At 34.5% G+C, this 13,396-nt stretch overlaps 1 protein-coding gene across 1 annotated transcript in view; it reads left to right on the top strand.

Moving 5' to 3' along the window:
• The first annotated feature begins 4,393 nt into the window (after positions 1 to 4,393).
• LOC111086490 (beta-scruin-like) overlaps positions 4,394 to 13,396 on the top strand; it is an 18,729-nt gene continuing 9,726 nt past the window's right edge. The window contains exon 1 of the mRNA XM_022389532.1: positions 4,394 to 4,473. The gene's annotated coding sequence lies outside the window, so the exon portion shown is untranslated. The remainder of the gene's footprint in view (positions 4,474 to 13,396) is intronic.

Below are 13,396 nucleotides of genomic sequence, written 5' to 3'. Positions count from 1 at the left end.
AAATAATTAAAAACATTAAATTTCAGTGACTGTTACTAAGTTAAATATTTCAAGAAAAATTATGTGTGTGATATTAAAAAGTATTTTATTCGCCAAAAGCAACCCTTATTTATGTAGGTACTTGAAGAATAACTTATTTTAATGGTACTTATTCGTTATTCGTTAGAACGACATCAGGAGTCTTGAAATGGTGAACTGTAGTTTATTTGTAGGTTGTTTGAATGTCAGGTAGAGAATTTAAGAACAAACTGGGCCTCATGAGAGAAAATATATATATTATTTTCAGGAAGTTTAATTATTCTGCTATGTAAAATAATCATAAAATATCCTGCTTATTTGTGATAATGCATTAGAATGTCCTTTAGAGAGCATTCACATATGTATAAAAAGATATCACCATGATTAAACTGCTTTCATAAAAAGCTATCAAAGTGCATTAAACTTTCTGGCGTGTTTCCACATTAATCAAAATATGTGTTGGAACCAAGATAAAAAAATCATAAGCCTTTTTCTTTCATTGTTTACATAGCCAGAATTAAACATAATAAATATACCTTTAGCTAGTCAACAATCAGCAGGTGACAAAGGTTAATTTGTTTTGTTGTTTGTTTTTAGAACTTTCACACAAAGCTGTACAAGGATTTATCTAAGAATAACGATTCCCATTTCTAAATTAATGGAATAGAAGGAAATCAGCTATAGCTAACAACACTCAATGCCAAATCTTAAGTTATTGTTTTCTGGCTGATTAGTGGTATTTGATCGTCACTCTATTGGTGCAGCCTGGCAGATTAGATACTTTGAGAATGTCAACTAGGAGCTAGTCATCTGTTATATAAGACTTACAAAATTTGTAGTATAATTTTAACTTCACTATATATTAAATACAAACTTGTAATCGTAGACAATGTTTAAGAAAATGTTAATTTTGTCTAAAGAATTTATAGAAAGCCTTACTTGTACCTCTAAAAAACACTAGTTATTGAACTAGTTGAATTTACAGTTTCTGTAATAGATTTAAATTCCCATTACATTTTTGGGTCTCACTTCTCAAAGGCTCGTGAGCAAGCTTCATTGTATACTACATGAGGTGAGCCATCACTTTGACATAGTTGAGTGGATTCTGGAAATTTCTCAAACCGAAAGAAAACTAAATCTCTTTATCAATGGTTTAATAGCTGTATATTGTTACGTATCTGCTTGTTTGATAATTTCAGGCGGAAATTCTTTTCGAGGAACTTCAATGATACAAGTTCTTTCTTGATTAAAACTAGTTTATTCTTTCTTGATACAACTTTGTAATACACAGAATTTCCAAAGTCACTGTAAACTTAACAACCTTTATAACACACGCTATAAATCACACGCACAGTGATTCACACACTTCACTTACGGTGCCTACTGTTCGCTTGACTCAATTATCTATCTATTCAATTCCGCTGTTTGTTTGTTTGTTTGTTGTTTTTTTAATTATGCACAAAGCTACACAAGGGCTATCTGTGCTCTGGCCACCACGGGTATCGAAACCCTGATTCTAGCGTTGTAAGTCCGCAGACCCTGTGGATGGATCTTCACCAAATTTGGTATGGAGGTTCAATGAATCCATGAAGGGATACATTCAAATTTTCAGTTATGCATTTTTGCGTTTTGCGGTTTTTATGGGCGTTTTTGTGTTTGTTTACCAGTACTTCGCCCCCTGTGGATGGATCTTCATCAAATTTGCCATGACGATTTATTGGGTCCATACGGAGATTCACGCAAATTTGCTGTTTTGCATTTTAGGTTTTGCGGTTTTTATGGGCGTTTTTTACAATTACATATAACGGGAGCAACTTTTCATACCCTAAGATAACCTTTCATTACTCATAAACTTACATAACTTCTGTACAGGGGATGGGTACTCCAGTTAGTATAGAATAAAAATCAATTGCTTTGATATAATAAACATAAGGAAAATACAATTATAGCATTATGTAGAGAAAAAACAAAGGAATTTTTCATACTTCAAATAATACGTTGTATAATTGAAGGTTTAATTTTACATCGAAACCACAGATACTGTTTTTAAGTTTCTAAATATTGTCTTTGACTTTAAATTACAAACTAAGTTGAATAGTTTGGCTAGCTAAAAGAGTGATTGATTATACTAATTACATAGAGAGCTGAAGAAGAGTTTAGGAGGTTACAAAACCCTTATTGTTTTACATTTTTTGAAAGAAACCACGCATAAAAGTTTAGAATTCATATTATTGGCGGAACTGATTATATTTATTCATACTAATTTCATATTTATAGAATGCTTGAAAACAGTATGTCTTTTTTTTTTCAGTGTTACTACCATTATGCATTTGACACTTACTGTTACTTGAAAAGCTGATTACTAGTATATTAAAATATACAGTAGTGGTGAAAAACTCACCAAATTAAAATAACTTTACTAATAAATAAATAAAACTACTTTTCCGGCAACAGCCCTTCATCAGATTACCAGTGACGATTAAACTATTAATACAAGGGTTAGTTGAAAAAACAAGTAACACGTGAATCAAAAGCTCGAGAACATATTCCTGAAGCTACAAATGAGCTAAGGGAAATAACATTAAAAATAATAATAATAAAAGTATAAAAATTGTATAAATACAATTAATAGTAGTGCATCGGGTAATATTGTTCAAATAAAACGTATGTGAACTTAATCGAAGTGAAGAACGACGGTGAAAAGTGAATAATATAGAGGTAAGAAAAGTGGGTAACTAGAGTGAACGGGCTAGAGAGGAAAAGAGTGCGAACCTTGAACAGAAAGGTTGTAGACACAGTGTGAGAAAGTATAAATAAGGTGTACGACGGGTAAATGGAAAGGATAAACTTAAAGGAAAGAAAACTCTTCATTCATTCCAAAGGGATTAACAGTACTTAATCTAAAAATCAAACGTTTTTCCAGGCGTTCTCTTTACATTACAGTGGATGGAGCAAATGTGAGTGCAAGTATGGAGAAGTCGGACATGCAGTGTGAAGGGTTATTAAAGTTTCTACAATGTAGGTTTTGTAGCGTCATTATTTCTTATGTAAGAGAGATGTTCACGTGAACGATTACCTAAGCGGCGACCCGTTTGACCGACGTATAGCATGTTGCACTTTTTACAGCATACACGGTATATCAGACTTGTTGAAATGCAAGTGAATGATTCTTGTATTTGAAATTTTCCATTGAGGCCAAATGTGGATGTTGTGGTGTTAACAAATTGGCAGGTGACGCATTTCTTTTTGTGACAACAAGCTGTACCCGGGTTCACACTAGTGGTAGATTTCTGGAAGACACGTGTCCGGGAATGGTTATACTTAAAAATATATCATATATAGCTAATTTAGTTGTTTTGTATTTACGGTAAGCTTCTACGTTGTACAAAATGAAATATAAAGAGAATGGATAGAATGTGGAATCTGTCCTTTATTGGGATTTCCTATTCAACATAGCCAGCAGTAAAAGACTTACATGCGATCAAACTTACATAAGCCTTCAGTGACTCCACGGTATGTTGGAATGGGCTTTTAATGAAATAATTGTATTTGTCTGGATATTAAAGTCGGGCAACAGATTGGCGTGGCACTTATCAAGTGTTACAAACAATGTAAATATTCCAGCATGTTTTAACATTGGTTTTGTTTTATACGATGATTCAAGTCTCATATTTCAAACTTTTAACAAATGTATTAATGAAATATTTAACTTCGCACTTATTACTTTATAGTTCTTAAAATTCATTCATATTATCTATTTTATCGTTCATTGAAAAAACGGGATAATTTAAAACAGTAAACTTTCGTCTTGTTGTATGATGCAGTTTATAAAAACTATACTTCATTAATAATTTATTGTATTTCATTAGTATGTACCTAACCTAAAGAAAGGTGTCTAAGATTTATTTCCTTGAAAATAAGAAAACAAGTAAATAAATTGAACATAATTTTATATATTAAGTTACACGTACACTGTCCTGATGTTCAAAAATCAAAGGGTAATAGTTTTGGCCCGGTCTTCATTACTGCATTTTTACTCTTAATTGTTAAATGATGTAGCTTAGAAAGGGTAGTTGCTATATTGGTATACATTTTTTTGTATGTGTGACTGTGTGTGTTTGATAGACCAAAATAGTGCAATTTTTTTAAAAATTCTTTTTATTTGCTGGAATCGTTAATTAGTTCCTATTGTTGTGTGACGTAATTCATCCATGGTATAATTTTGAATAAAATCTAGATGTAACTAGTTCATATAGAATATAATTAATATTAAATTTCAGTATATATATATTTTCTCACAAATGTAACTTAGACTTAGCCTAATTCGTCACTGGAAGTCATGTACACAATTCACACCTGACATGCCTCTAGTGACTCAACTCGGTAATGATCAGAGTCCCTTGATCTTATGTACTGGTGGGATTAATCCCTTGAAGCCCAAAGATTATTTAACAGGTAAGTCGCTGTGTATTATATTCTTGAGTGTTAAGTTTTCGTGACCTCTGAGTCCTAAACAAAAATATACTTTCAAATAGTGATTTGCAAAATAAGTTTAATATACATTGTTACAAAATTATTTGCAACCATGTTACTAATATTCTAGCAAAACCTTTAGTTATTTCTGAGGAAATATAGGTCATTATGGAATACTCGGTCAGTGTTCTACGTTTCATAACTCCAAGTAGAATATTTTATTTAACATATTTAAACTAAAAGAAATCACTTCCAATATTTGTTCAATATTGTTAAACAGTTTTTAAAACTCGAGTTTCAATCGATTTATTTTTTTCTTGCGTAGAAGTTACTATCATCAGTTAGGGCTATCCTATATAACAGTTTTAGTGATACACAAGACAACTGCTGTAAATACCAGTGTATTTCATATTGTTATATTACGGTGATATAGTATCTGAAATAAAGAAAATTATATTGTATCATTACAATTCTTAATTACCAATAAGTTATTTTACAATTTTATTTCAGAGTTGTAGAAATTATTTATTTTTATCTATATATTTTGTCCTTTGGAAGATATTTCATGTGATTATAACCAGGTTAGTATTTTGGACACTTTTAAAACAGAAAGGGATTGAGTTTCGTACTAATAAGCAATTCTATAGTTTGCCAAGAAAGTGTAACCGTACGCCTTCGTATTAGGAAAGTTCTGAATAAAAAGGTGAATTATAACAGTAACATAAGTTTTGCACATTTCGTTCTTAAAGGTGGAGCAATGTTCTGCTATCAAACAATGAAAGATACGTGGGCATATTTTGGTACAATGACAGAACCTCGTAATTACCATGCTATAGTGTATATACACGGACGTATCTATGTTTTCGGTAAGTTGGTACAATGACAGAACCTCGTAATTACCATGCTATAGTGTATATACACGGACGTATCTATGTTTTTGGTAAGTTGCAAGGATTTCGTTTGTTTGTTTTGTTATCAAATGCAAGTCTGCACAATGGGCTATTTTCGCTGTGCCACCACAGGGATCGAATATTAGGCTTCAGTGTTATCATTGGACCACAGGGGAAAACTACAATGACATAAGTTAATGTTTTTTATAACACAAACAGTAGCAAATGAAAATCAAATTTTTTAGGACATATATAATTAAATCTGGACTAAAATGTTGATGATATAACCATGTATTGAAACACCCTACAATGAACTCATCATTCTATTGAACTATCCATTTATAGAAACATCATCCGACATGGTAGTACTAACCCTATTAACACAATTTACTATCTGGTTAAAAAACCTTAGTAATATAATCCATCTATTAACATCATCTACCTTTGTAAAACACATGTTGTATATAAATGAAAACTATAAACGTATGTTGAGATGAGTTGCAATCAGTATGCAGTTCTACAGAAGTATAGTGAGTCTGTCCATTTATAGAAACATCATCTACCTTTGTAAAACACATGTAATATAGTTAAATATAGAAATAAAACCTATAAAAAATAAGTTGAGACAATTGAAAATCTGTATGTAACCTTATGGAAGTATAGTAACAATATTTGTCAATAGAAACACCAACTGCCCTATTAAAACACACACAATATGCCTAGTAAGAAGATCAGCCTATAGAGCCTTAGTAAGACCATCCGCTTATAGCACCTTATTAACACCATCCGCCTATCTAGCCTTGGTAACACCGCCCCCTATAGTAACAGATCCTCTGGTATCAATCTATGATATCATCCCTCTCTTTAGATAGCCGCTCCCTCTGGTGCCACTTCATGGAACTATGACTCTTAGTAACGTACTTTCTAGTGCCTGTGACATAACAGTTATGTACCCCCCCCCCCCAAGTGTCAGCATAATTTGGATATCATGCAATAGTTATTCAACCCTCAGGCGATACCCATTGTCTATTATGTGACAGTTGTGTAATCCCACTGAGGAGGCATTATTTTGGTGGACAACAGATGGAGTAACTACTCATATTCACTGATGATTTCTATTTCTGATTTCAAGTGTCTGCTTGAAAAGCTGAAAGCCTGATTCTTGACTATTTTTTAAAAAAGATATAAGTTTTGAACCAAAACTCAACTTTTTCTTATTCAGAACTAGTGTTAAATGTCTTAAGCCAAAATAAATTGGTGTTGCTGAGGAATCTTTTGTAACAGATATAGACAAAGCTGATAAAGAGTTACATCGTAAATCAATTTCAAGAGAGTAATATTAATTTCTTGTGTGTGCTCATTTTACCAAGATTTTTTCTATGAAATTCAGAAAATACTTACATTTGAAAGTCCTGTTTTCCAAGAACTCCAATACTTACATTCAATGTTCAGAATAGAAAATGTACTGGCACCTCCACTAAGACATATTTCCAAGTGGCAATGAAGCTGTTGCTGTGGGAATAAAATATACAATGAAGCTGTTGCTATGGGAATAAAATATACAATGAAGCTGTTGCTGTGGGAATAAAATATACAATGAAGCTGTTGCTGTGGGAATAAAATATACAATGAAGCTGTTTGCTGTGGGAATAAAATATACAATGAAGCTGTTGCTGTGGGAATAAAAAATACAATGAAGCTGTTGCTGTGGGAATAAAATATACAATGAAGCTGTTTGCTGTGGGAATAAAATATACAATGAAGCTGTTGCTGTGGGAATAAAATATACAATGAAGCTGTTTGCTGTGGGAATAAAATATACAATGAAGCTGTTGCTGTGGGAATAAAATATACAATGAAGCTGTTTGCTGTGGGAATAAAATATACAATGAAGCTGTTTGCTGTGGGAATAAAATATACAATGAAGCTGTTGCTGTGGGAATAAAATATACAATGAAGCTGTTTGCTGTGGGAATAAAATATACTTTTTTTATTTGACGGTAGTTGGACTTAAATCACAGAACCTTAGCTATACAGTCTGGAATGCTAATTACAGAGCCACTCTCAGTCTGCTCTTAATAGAAGCAAAAGTCATTTCAGTTATTAGGCTATTCTGTTTGTAAAAGAAGAACAAAAATAATAATGTTTATTATTTTTGTATATATTCCATACGTATTTTTGGCTGGGTATGGCCTAGTGGTTAGTGTGCTTGAACTATAAATTTAGGGGTTCATGGTTCGTGTTGCATTGGTCAAAAGAACTTGCTCTGCACTTTAAGGCAGTGTTTGTGTTATATAAGAATAATGGTCAAATCCCACTTTTCATTCACTAAAGAGTACTGCAGGCATTGCCGATGGGTGATGTTGACTATCTATCTTCTCTCTTGTTTATCAGCTCAAAATTACAGATATGCTCAGATAAGCCTTTGTGCAATTTCCATGAAAAGCTAAATCCATATGCATTTTTTTCTCAGTTACGTTATGTTTGTGAACTTAAATGTCATAAAAACAAGAATCAGTAGTGTTAATTATGATTGGTTTATATTTTTCATACGTATTCTCAGTCACGTAGTTTTTGTGTATTTAAAATAAAGAACAGCAAGAAACAGGTAGGTGTGTATCTTGTATTCACTAAACTTAAACGTTACTGTTTTGGTGGGATTAATCTGAACATGCCTAAAATTCTATATTTTTAAGTATGGGCTAAATAAGAGTCTCAGGGACTAGTTGGCAATGAGTTAGCAGAAACTAAAAAATGAGAAATTGTACACAAATTGACAAAATAATTAGTTATTCAAATTAAACCACATTTAGAAACCTCCTGTAGTTTTCCCATGTTCAGTAGTGTCATTGTAAATTTTATATATGTATGTATTTCGTATATAAATATATTTATACTTTTGCATCTCTTGTAATTTGACTTTTAAATATACTCTTGTTTGAGAATACATTTTAATGTCAAAACAATGATCCGGCTGTAACTGATATGTAGTTTTATAATAATACATGCAGGTGGTTACAATCCTCTTGAGACTGTAAATGGAGAAATGCAACCAACAGCAACAGTTTTCCAATTGACGATACGTTCTAAACGATGGAGAAGAAGGGCAGATATGTTTCATGCAAGAGCATGTCATGCAGCCGTTGTAATAGAGGGAAGGATCATTATTGTTGGTGGAAAAAATGACAGTGGAGAGTACGTCTATACTACAATAAAATAGCATTTATTGGTTAAAACAAATAGTGTAAAGGACCAGAAACAAAGATCACATTAGCACATAGTTACAACTTAGTTGATATTGTTGTATTAAGAGTTAATGATTTATTTCATCAGATTATTAGCCTTTTGCCATACCGTGCTTGTGAGATAAAAGAAATAAAACTTTTAGAATATTTCATGGATTTGAGATGTAACTTCACAAGTAGCTATAATAAAGTAGTATTAGAGTGTTGAGTGCAAAAGTAAACACTGATGAAGTTAAACAAGTAAAGCTCAAGTATGTTTACTAAATTATAGAAATAAAATCTTTATATATTCAAAACTGAAAACATACCTTTTCCCATTGTGTTGTTGTGAGCTTTTAGTACTAGTTTGCTAACTTCCGAAAATTTGACAATTTTTCTCCATCTTCAGACCTGTAAATCATAATTTATGTCTACATTTCAGAATACTTTCCAGTGTAGAGTTATACGAACCTGATTTTGATCAGTGGACAATGGTCAAGCCGATGCCTGAACCACTGATGGGTTGTGGCGCTACCTACCTAGAAGGTCTTGTTTATGTTGCTGGAGGAGTGACTAATTCAAAAACGAATAAGAATTCGTCGATAGTTGTTGATCACTTATTATGTTATGATCCTGTACACGATAGCTGGTACAAAAAACCGCCATTACTACAGCCCCGTGCTTTCTGTGTCGCTATTACTGTGAAGAGAGAAGTATGGATCTGGGGAGGTTTGTCAGGCCTTCAAGAATCCGGGAAGCTGGACAGTATTGATACCGTAGACGTTTACAGTCCAAGAAAGTGTCTCTGGGAAACTAAGTTGTCATTGTCAACACCTAAACACGCTGTGGCAATAGCTAAAGCAGGTAGTGTTTCGGATTAATTCTAGACTATGTTAAAAAACAAATAAGCAATAAAAATGCATTGTTAAAAGTACATCAGAAGTGTTTCTGTACCTTTGTTACACTCTATCATAATTCTAATTCTACTTTTTACTATAAGGAAAACTAATAAAACGTAATTCATTTATACATGCGATTTCACTTTTCTTATAAAACTTATTTTAGATGAAGAATAGAATTTACAGATGATGAGTTTCTACTAGTTCAACTTTTATGAAGAATAGCAAATTTTCTTTTTTCGCTTTTTTTTTAGAAATAGGAAGCTATGTAACTCACATGAAAGTTATACTTGATCATTGGCTCTATTCTTCCATCTTTCAGGGTCCTGTGTTTATGTCCTTGGCGGAATGAATAGCAAAGAAGAGGAAGCTGTGTCAGAGAATGATATCTATGATCGTGAAAGGAGCCTGTTATTAGATGGTTCTGCATTACCATTAGCCATAGCAGGGGCTGCTGCAGTTGGTGTACCAATAAATTATTTTGCTAAAAATGGAAATAAATGGGTTAGGTTACAATGGTTCTTATTCTATATTAACACTTGATTCCAAGTCTTAACTTAATAAAAATTAACAGTACTACACAGCTTTTGATTAAATAGAGTATTGACACTTAAAATTAAATAAAAAAGAATATGTGACCATTTATAGAGTGTCCTCTAATGTTGACACGTAAGATGTGATATCTTATAGCTTATCAATGTTATGTCATCCAGACATAAGTTTTTATTGTGGCTAAGAAATCAAAATTCTTAATATCATGACTATTATGCTGATTATAGTTTTAAAAATAAAGCCTATACATATGATAAAACCAAAAAAGGGATTATTTTATTTTATTTTTCATATTTCATGGTACATTTTCAATAATCTAGGTAACGCAAGAACCGGACGACATAGTCAAGAACCAGGCAGCAGTAAAGATACAAGCCATTTTTCGAGGGCACCATTCTAGAAGACAAGTAAATAGACAGAAATATGAAACAACTTATACGAACACTTACATTAGATATGTGATATATTACATAGTGATGATTTTATAAACATGTATACATTTCTTGTATTTCACAACTGGAAAATGTTTCTCAAAAAACAGGTCTATCTGTTTCTCTGCAGCTATAAGTAACATGTACATGTGGTTCATGCATACTCTCACAAAGCAGATTCTTGAACATTGCCATGGATAAATAGTGAGTAGTTATGGAGGCACGCCGCTAGAGAACGCCATGCATGTGTCGGACTTTGGGAGGGGGAAGTGATGCCATCAAAGACAATGATGTTATAATTCCATAATTTGTCACCGTGACAGACCCCTATGACATCATATATTGTCACCAAAGAAGGCATTGTTAGGGACACATTACAATGCCAACATGACAGGCGGCCATGACGTCATAGTTTCACAAGGGGTTGAAATAGTTCGATACCAGACAGATTGCTATGACATAATATTTCAATGGAAACAAAGACTGCCATGACGTCATATACAATTAGACACACGAAATGTGTCTCAACATGACTGTAATTAATTGATTTCAATCACTAATTAGAGTTATTAGGTTGATTTATTCTAGAATACTATGTCGGTGTGTGTATTCTTAACCCTTTTTTGCATGAAAGTATAACCTATATACTTTTGTTGCTCTTTTATGGAATGTTGCCTGATTATAAAGGTAACCTTCCCTCTGATTTGTCCTCCAATTTTAAAGTTAAATAATAAAAACAAACCTCTTTAATTAATGGAGCTTCTAAATTAGAAAACAACAAATAATTTTTTCTCCAATTTTGTAGTTTATACATTTCATTATATTCTTTCAGCACATACCCTCTTAACAACAATATTAGGTTATACTATTATTGCTATGCAACATGACATAAAAGCCATTGTTTGACTGCTCGATGTGGATTCCTGTACGTGGTGAGGGGACCTCCCAGGGAAGGTTCTGTATTTTCTATCTGGGGCACTGCAACACACCACTTTGGCCTTGAATTACTGTAGATGGGTGCCCCCCCCCCCCACGGGCCAATCGGCTGGTCCACTCGGGCTAGGGTCAACTGAGTACCAGTGTTGGGCATTCTCAAAGGGTGTTGCGGACATCGTGTCTGATGCTGGTGTTTGGGTATACAGTGTCCTTGTTTGACATTGTAGTGCATCCCCTCGCAAGACTCCATGGCGGGTGGGGTCAGTGGGCACTGAATCTTTCTCCTTAATTATGGATCTCCCCAATCCAAATTTAAAAAAATGTTAAAATTCTGTTAATCAGTAAATGACCATGCCTATAAGACTCTAAACAGCAGTCCCCATCACAAAGTACACCTGTACCTCGCTTCCTGATCCTGCATTCACTGTCTGATAAATCTTTAGGGCAAATGTCTCCCTTTTTTATTCAGAAGGGCTTGCTGGCTCTCCAAAGTCAGTTAAGAAGCTCTGTTCTGGAGACATCTTGGTTGAAACATCCACAGATAAGCACAGTGAACTGCTCTTGAATTCAAAGGCCATTGGAGATATACCCATTGAGGTTACTCCCCACGCTTCCTTGAATTCCTCACGAGGATTTATTGTTGAAGTCTATCCCTAAATCAGAGATCCTTACTAGTTTCTCCAGTCAAGGAGTTTCAGCAGTTTGAAGGATCTCCACTCGTCAAGATGGTATTATGGTGCCGACCTCAGTCCTAATTTTGACATTTTCATCATTACGTCCATCTGCCACTGTTAAGGCAGGTTATTTGAACTGTATGGTACGGCCTTATATTCCCAACCCTCTCCGATGTTTTCAGTGCCAGCAGTTCGGTCATTTGAAGACATCTTGTCGTGGTTCTGTGACGTGTGCTTGTTGTGGTGGCAAGGACCATGATGCCTATGAATGCAAACTGGAACCTCACTGTGTTAATTGTAGTGGTTCCCACCCCTCTTACTTTAGGTCTTGCCCTAAGTGGGGACATATGCCACTGCACTATGCTCCACTGCTACAGTGAGAGTGCAGACGGACCTTTCTGTGTCTCCATCTGAGGCTTTTTCATGCCATGTGAGGGGTCTTCTGCCCTATATGGATAATAGAGTTGATAGGTATACGTCTACTCCAATCTCTGTCCCGACTATTCCTTCCAGTGACTGCCTGGCAGGTTTGACATCAAAGCCAAAGGGAGTCTTGGATTAAGTTCACTACTAGCATCTCTTCTACCACCAGTTCCAAAACTGTATGGGACAAGATTCGGAAAGTCGCTGGGAGGTGTCCTTCCCATCCCCTTTCCATCTTGCTCTCGAATGGCCAGGAAGTTGCTGATGTCCAGAGCATTGCTGATGCTCTCGGCCACACCTTTTATCATGCTTCTAGCACTTCTGTTTCTACCCCTGCCTGGATAACTGGGCACTTCGGTATTCACGGGAACGAGCTCGCTGACACTGCAGCTAAGTTCATCTGTTCTGGTGCCATCATGGCCGTGCCTGTCCCATACATTGACTATGGTCCTGTATTGAAGGCGCAGTTTTGTGCCAGTTGGCAGTCGACTTGGGGTGAGCAACGTCATAATAAGCTTTTCCAGATCAAACCTTCTGTTGGTCTTTGGCCATCTTGGTTCCGTAAGGATCGGAAGGAGGAAGTAGTCCTGGCATAGCTACGCATTGGTCACAGTTTTTAATCCATCATTTTCTTTTATCTGGTATTGACCCACCAATGTGTAGCCATTGTGACACTCAAGTCACAATAGACCACATTTTACTGTCGCTACGACCGTGAGCGACAGCACCATTTTAGACATGCATTTTCTAAGAGTTTACCCCTGACGTTGGACAGGTTCATTGGAAATGGTGACTCTGTCTGACTAGATTGTATTTTTAATTTTTTACACACTATAAGTTTTTTTAATTGTATATAAATCTTTTATCGACATATTT

Source organism: Limulus polyphemus, unplaced genomic scaffold (genome assembly GCF_000517525.1).
Source record: "Limulus polyphemus unplaced genomic scaffold, Limulus_polyphemus-2.1.2 Scaffold1141, whole genome shotgun sequence".
NCBI lineage: Eukaryota > Metazoa > Arthropoda > Merostomata > Xiphosura > Limulidae > Limulus > Limulus polyphemus.
This window is presented reverse-complemented; position numbering and strand designations above follow the sequence as displayed.